Source organism: Hypanus sabinus, chromosome 24 (genome assembly GCF_030144855.1).
Source record: "Hypanus sabinus isolate sHypSab1 chromosome 24, sHypSab1.hap1, whole genome shotgun sequence".
NCBI lineage: Eukaryota > Metazoa > Chordata > Chondrichthyes > Myliobatiformes > Dasyatidae > Hypanus > Hypanus sabinus.
In genome coordinates this window covers 29,244,735-29,251,839 of record NC_082729.1, presented here as the reverse complement: position 1 = coordinate 29,251,839, position 7,105 = coordinate 29,244,735, and the positions used below count along the sequence as shown (strand labels likewise).

The 7,105-nt window shown below is 44.3% G+C and overlaps 1 protein-coding gene across 1 annotated transcript in view; it reads left to right on the top strand.

The window, feature by feature from the left end:
- The first annotated feature begins 5,535 nt into the window (after positions 1–5,535).
- LOC132380724 (neural cell adhesion molecule L1-like) overlaps positions 5,536–7,105 on the top strand; it is a 354,989-nt gene continuing 353,419 nt past the window's right edge. Inside the window, exon 1 of the mRNA XM_059949714.1 lies at positions 5,536–5,672. The gene's annotated coding sequence lies outside the window, so the exon portion shown is untranslated. The remainder of the gene's footprint in view (positions 5,673–7,105) is intronic.

The following is a 7,105-nucleotide window of genomic DNA, read 5'->3' as shown; positions in this document are numbered from 1 at the left end:
CCATTCATGCTGCCTGGCCCGCTGAGTTCCTGCAGCATTATGCGTGTGTTGCTTTGGATTTCCAGCGTCTGCTGAATTTCTCCTTATTTTGAATTTATACTTCGGTGGAATTTTTTTTACATATTCTTGCTTCCAATAATGCCATTATTCGGAAGGGACTGTGGATGTTCAGCTGCCCACAGGAATTGGTCTCTGCTTTAAGCTGTGATGATAATCAACAGGTCCACAGTGGTCTCAATCTCAGTTTAGTCCAGTGTCGAAAGTGGCTGTGTTGTTACCTTAATACATTTTCCAATTGTCTTTTTTTTCTTTGCAAATAGTGCACAGGAGTAGGGTAATACTCAGAACTATTGTGAAACTGGTCAACCTATGGTAATGACATTCCAGAACCAAGGTCACCGCATGTGTGCAGAAGATATCTGCATTTAGGCAGAGATGGACAAATGGGCTTCACACCTAATATCCACAAGGCAGATATCCCCTGCCAACCTGACTTTATTTCACCACGTTGACCCCAGCAAGACCCTATAAATGTGGACAGCCTCTCACATCTCATGAGATACTTTCTCAGCACAGGCAGATGTTGATATTGGTGCTCGGCTCCTTCAATGTACAAGATATCCTTCATAGATTGAAGAGAGGGATGTTGGGTGATCAAGATCAAGATCTCCGATCTGCCCCAGAACAGGGCAGCATAGTAGCACCATTGATCAGGATTCAATTCCCTCCACTCTCTGTTTCTCCTGTGACCACATGGGTTTCTTCCAGGCTTCCTACCACATTCAAAAGATGTATGGGTCAGGGTTAATAAGTTGTGGGCATAGTGCTGGAAGCATGATACGGCCTTCCTCCAGCACAATTCTTGGACCATGTTAGCCGTTGACGCAAATTATGCATTTCACCGTATGTCTTGACGTACAAACAACATTAATCTTTAAGATCTTCCTCTGCTTCAAAGTTTTCAAAGGTTGATTTATTATCAAAGTATACAGCTCTGAAATTCTTCTTTTCCAGATAGTCACAAAACCAAAAAAAGAAAAGAATGGCAACACAATCATCAACACCCAAAACCCTGCTCCTCATGCACAAAAAAAACAAGAAAGATTGAGCAAAAACACAGAAGATACAAAACTATAAGATTGATAGATACACAGAAAATCTGCGTAACATTCTTTGGGCAGCAGAGCGACCCCACCAGTAATCAAAAGGAAGTCTCCCCACTCCAGCAGCAGAGCAATTCCACGGACGATAAAAAGGCAGGTAGCTGGTGCTCACCTTCTGCTTTCGTCTTGATGTTTCAGTCTCCCACATCGCTTCAATAGGCGAACAATGGAAGCTTTAATCAACCAATGGAGTGGACCCCGTCCTGCACTATTTTTGCCATGAAGTTTGCACTTGCTGCCTTTGTCTCCTGGAATCCTCTCAGAGAATACTGAGCACTGAAACACCCGAATGATCTTCAACCTGCAACTCATAGGCACCAACGGTTCCAGAATCATTCAAGATGAAAAACAAATGTAAAAGACATAAAATAAGTGAAATACATGGTTCATGGCATATAATCTATCCAGAAGATATCAACCGAAGGGGCATTGTACACAAGTATTAATATCAGTAAAGCACGTTGCTCAGTTGAGGTATGATCCATTTTATTTTGTGTTAGTCAGACATCTATGACAGCTGAAAATTTATGAAGATTCTACTGGAGGCCTTCAACCTGAACTATTAACTTCTCTTTCCCCAAATGCCTACTGATTCTTACCAAAATTTTCTATTTTATTTACATTTAAGAGAGTTACAGGTCTAATGGGAGGTATTGGGTGGCATGGTAGCATAGTGGTTAGCAAAATGCTTTACGGTACAGACCTCAGTTCAGTTCTCGCTGCAGGTGCCTGTTTTGAGTTTGTTCTCTGCGTGATTGTGTGGGTTTCCTCCAGGTGCTCTGGTTTCCTCCTACAGTTCAAAGATGTACCAGTTGGTAGGTTAATTGGACATTGTAAATTGTGCCATGATTAGGCTAGGATTAAATTGAGGAATTGCTGGGCATTGTGGCTCGAAGAGCTACAAGGGCCTGTTCCGCGCTGTATCTAAATAAATATAGAGTTTGCTTGTGGCAAGTATAAGCACTTTTTTTTGTTTAAGAGGCATGAAGCACAGATGAATACAGTCTTTATGCAGATTGGCAGTAAGTGTGACATCCACCTGTTGGGTGAAGGCTTATGTTTGTTCTGTACAACTTTTTAACTATGACCATGCTCTCTCATTCTGAACGGACACTTTTGGTCTGGTCAGATCCAAAGCCATCTTGTTCTAGCTGGATCTCTCAACTGGAGAGAAGGGTCAGGATCCCTGTCCATCTACTAGCAGATAAACGTCCATACCAGTGCTGTGGTAGATTGTTAGATGCTGAGATGTCTTGATTTGATCATTTCTCTGCTGGTGTTCTGGTGTAATCCTTGGAGGCTGCCAATTGCTGATCATAATTTGGCTACATTTAAACATTGATAGAGCCTTTGAATGATGGCACACGGAGCCAAATTATTGTTTAGACCATGGGTTCCAATCTTGGGGTCCATGGACCCCTCAGTTAATGATAAGGCTCCATGGCATAAAAAAAGATTGGGAACTCTAGGTCTAGACATTTGTCTAGATAAGGAGCCATGCTGAGCCTATTTGTCACCACTTGCCCCTCCTGCTCAGACTGACTCAGCACCAATACTTTCTCATCTCTATTGCCTGACAAATCTTGTAAATTCCAAAATCAGCATCCCTGACTGGGATGAAGGTACTGGCAAAGGGCAGGGTGAGAAAATTAATAGCCTTCTATCTTTGTGATCTTGTCAAAGTCTTCATGACTAAGTCTGCTGTTGTCACAGCGCAGTTCCAATGCCATATTGAAGTTTGCTGACGACACCACTGTTGTTGGCCAAATCAATGGTGATGATGAATCAGCATATAGGATGGAGATTGACAATCTGGCTGAGTGATGCCACAACAACAACCTCTTATTCAGTGTCTGCAAGACCAAGGAGATGATTATTGACTCTACTAACTATAGAATCTATTGATCTAATCTACCTATCATTCCTCAGTGACTACAGGAGGAGGAAACCGGCAGTCCAAGAGCAACCCCTCATGGGGGGTCGGGGGGAGGTCAGTGGCAGTAAGGGCCAGCAAATTTTAATTCCTCAGCCTTATCATTATGGAGGACCTGTCCTGAGTCCATTACAAAGAAAGCACAGCAGAGCCGCTACTTTCTCAGAAGCTTGCAAAGACTGAGCATGTCATCTGAAACTTTGACAAACTTCTATAGGTGTGTAGTGGCGAGTACATTGACTGGCTGCATCATGGCCTGTAATGGAAACACAAATGCCCTTGAATGTTAAAGACAAGAAGTGATGGATACAGCCCAGTAAAAGACCTTCCCACCACTGAGCACAGGAAGGCAACATCCAACATCAGGGGCTCCCACTACCCAGTCTACGCTCTCGTCCCGCTGCTGCCATCAGGAAGAAAGTACAGGAACAGTTATTACTCCTTAACCATCAGGGTCCTGTGAAAAAAAGGGGAAAACTTCACTCACCTTGACATTGAAATATATTTGCATGGTTTATAGTCTTTTGCATGTTATTCGTCCGTTTTGCTCTGTGTGCAATTTTCACTGAATCTATTGTGTTTCTTGGATTTATTGAGTATACTCGCAAGAAAATATATCTCAGGGTTGTATATGATGATATGTATGTACTTCGATAATAAATTTACTTTAAACTTTGATCAACTCTGGAGAATGAATAAACTCTTCTTGGGCTTTGAGCCAGGTATAGTTATTGATTATAACTGGCATTTCGATGACAAATTATGCCATCTTCTTCAGGGATAATGTCTAGGGACGTCTAGTCTGTGGTATTTATACCCAAATCATTCATCCCTCCTGATTGGTTTGTCCTCATCTGCTCTCCCGCCTTGCTTACAATGGAATTCCAGTTCTTACTTAGAGCGAAACCTCCGTCTTTGTTAAAATTCTTTTCTTTTCCTAGTTATATTTTAAATGGCTTCCATTACCAGTCAGTCCCAAAAGCCACTGGCGCAGCACAGTAACCTTGTGGGGTTGAAATCAATCTTATAGCCATCGCAAATGCAATGTTCTGTTAATTTCTCCTGGTAACCCAAACAGATACATCTCCTGAGTCTGGTCGATATATGCTGCTCCGCATTCACAGGGAATCCTGTAAATGCCAGCCGACCCAAGTCCCAGGTCATCTTGGACCAGCATATGCTGTGACTTGAGCTTCCTTACAGATTTGTGGATGGTATTAATCCCGTATTTCTTCAGGATCCTGGTGATCCTTCCAGAAACTGTGTAAATATAGGGAAGGCAGGCAGTAGTGGTGGGTTCCTCCTTGCTGTTTGGTTTCCTGGTTTTTCCCTCAACCAGGGTTTTCCGTTCGCAATGCCCTCATAGGATTGACCTCAGCGGCATAAAACAACTTGCCATGCCAATGGCTTTGTTAAGGAGTTAATTGAAATAAAACTAGAGGAAAAGAATTTTAACAAAGACGAAGATCTCACTCCAAAATGAGAACTGGAATTCAATTGTGAACAAGGTGGGAGAGTGGGATCTGACCGAATGAGGACTAATCAATCAGGAGGGATGGACAATGGGGGTATAAATACCACCAGACTAGACTTACCCAGGCATCATCCCTGAAGAAGGTGGCAGAGTTTGTCATCGAAACGTTGTTTATAATCGTACCTGTACCCGACTTGAAGCCCGAGAAGAGTTTATTCGTCATATTCTCTGGGAAAGCACTAATCCTTTTTCAACTCTGGAGAATTTCAGAAATGGGTACTTGTGCAACGCTGAATGTGTCAAATATTAAAAACACTTAAATAAACTAGTGCATTCAGTTTTACCTTTTAAATAAGATTGTAAAATGGAGATAACGATAGGGTTCCTCAGTGCAGGCGACGCCCCTCATTTGGCGGGAAACCCACCAGCCGGCCGCCTGCAGATGTCGCGTGCTCAGCTCGCCCGGGGCAGCGGGACGATGTGCGCTTGCGCGGTGCCGTCTGACCCGGCACCCGCAGAGCCGGCGAGAGGTCGCTAGGGAGCTGCCGTCCGATAACGCCGATGGGCCTGCGCAGTGCCGACACAGACCGGCAAGCAGGCTGACGCGCTTGCGCAGTGCCGTCTGGCATTACTCTCAACCCCCCCCCCACCATCACCACCATCCCTTAACTCAGTTTCACAGAAGCAAAATAAAACGTGAAGTGAAATAAAAAATGCGCTTAAAAATAAAATCATCCTCACAACCATCACCTCAGGAGAAGGTGCCTGAAAATGATGCTTGAGGAAAAACGGAGAATTGCTGTTGCGGAATACCGCTAGGTTTCAGTGAAGAGCGTACGCGCGTTTCGGAAGGGTGCCGGGGGGGGGTGTGACCCGTGCGCGTTCTGGAGGGGCGGCGGCGCGCGCGCGCGCGTTCTGGAAGGGCGGGGCAGGGAGGGGTGGCGAGTGCGCGCGCGGCGGAGTGGGGAGGAGGAGGAGGAGGAGGAGGGAGAGGGAAAGAACCTGTGAGCGTTGCGGTGCCGGCCGGAGGGAGGGAGTGAGTTCGGCACCCGGCAGGAGAGCCGCATCACCGCCAGCATCAGCACCGCTCACCTGGCCGCAGGTAAGGCCCGCAAGGCCCCGCCCTCGTCCCCCCTCTCGGGCGGCCCGGGACCTTCGTACTGCTGGAAGGCAGGTTCCACGGGGAGGGGGGAATATCGGAGTGTGCTTCATTGTGCCAAAGGGGATCTTGTTTTAAAATGTCTATTAGCTTGTATTCTCCATGTACCTAAAGTATAATTCATAAATATACCGCCCCTATGTCTGTTCATATATCTGTATCAGTCAGTCTTGTATCATATATTCTCCAGATATCTACAGTATCTAGCCTTATAATTTATAAATACATGACCTTTTTAATCTATTCATATATCTACACTATCTAAAGTTAAATATGCATCTGTTTATGTATGCATCAATATGCTGCCCCTATACATTTTGTTGTACATATTCTCATATCATCCATTTTAATCTATAAATCTATAGTCTTTCTGTGTCTATATTTGCAGTTTTCTATCAGCAGCCTCTGTCACAGAAGTCTCAAATCTATAAATCTGTAACTACTAATCATATCTATAAAACTGTGCTCTATCTCATTTTAATATTTTTATAAATCAGTACCCTCTATATGCTGATATCTGTTGGTCTCAGTATATCTATAAATCTGTAACCATGGCTAGATCAAATAGCCCTGCATTGATAAATCTGCAGCTACTTGTATATCTTTTAGTCATATCTATAAATCTGCTTTTCTGAATTGTATATAATTGTATGTGTGGGGAGCGAGAGAATGTTGAGGAAGAAGAGTGTATACATCCCGAGGCACTACAGCCTTATATTTTATTTTCCCTCCTCATATCTATAATCCTCCTCAATATTTCAATAGCAGATTCTCAGACCTGGGTAATAATGAACTGCACTTTATTTTAAAGCATACTGTTCACCCCAGCTCCACCCCATCACTGCAACTGTCTCACTCCCTCCTCCCTCTCCACATGTGGACCCAAACCTGGAGTGTGCGTGTGTTGCGTCTGCTCTCAGTAGGAAATGAGATATCAGGTCTGGAAATAATTACCATAAGGGGCTGGAGGTTGGACAGGGTGGGAATCTTGATGCATCAGGACAGTGAATCTGACGCTGTTTTGCAGTTCAGTCTGCTCCAGGTACTCTGAACGAAAGCCCCAGGTGGGTATTTCTAAATGATTTAATGTTGTTACAGTGCCAGGGATTTGGGGGGGGGGGGGAGGAGAAGAGAGAGAAATAAGGAGAATGATGTGTAGAATGCTTTGACTCAATACCCCTCACTCCCAACAGAAGCACCGTTTGGAAGAAAAATGTTTGGGGTGGGTTCGAGATGAGCAACAAGCCTGATGCTGGAGCTGCTGAAGCAACTGCAGTACCCAGCCCTGATTTTTCAATAACTGCAGCAGGGCTCTCTTCTTAAACAACGCTGTTTAAATTCAGATGCCTCCCTCGGGCAAAGGGGATTATGGGCTC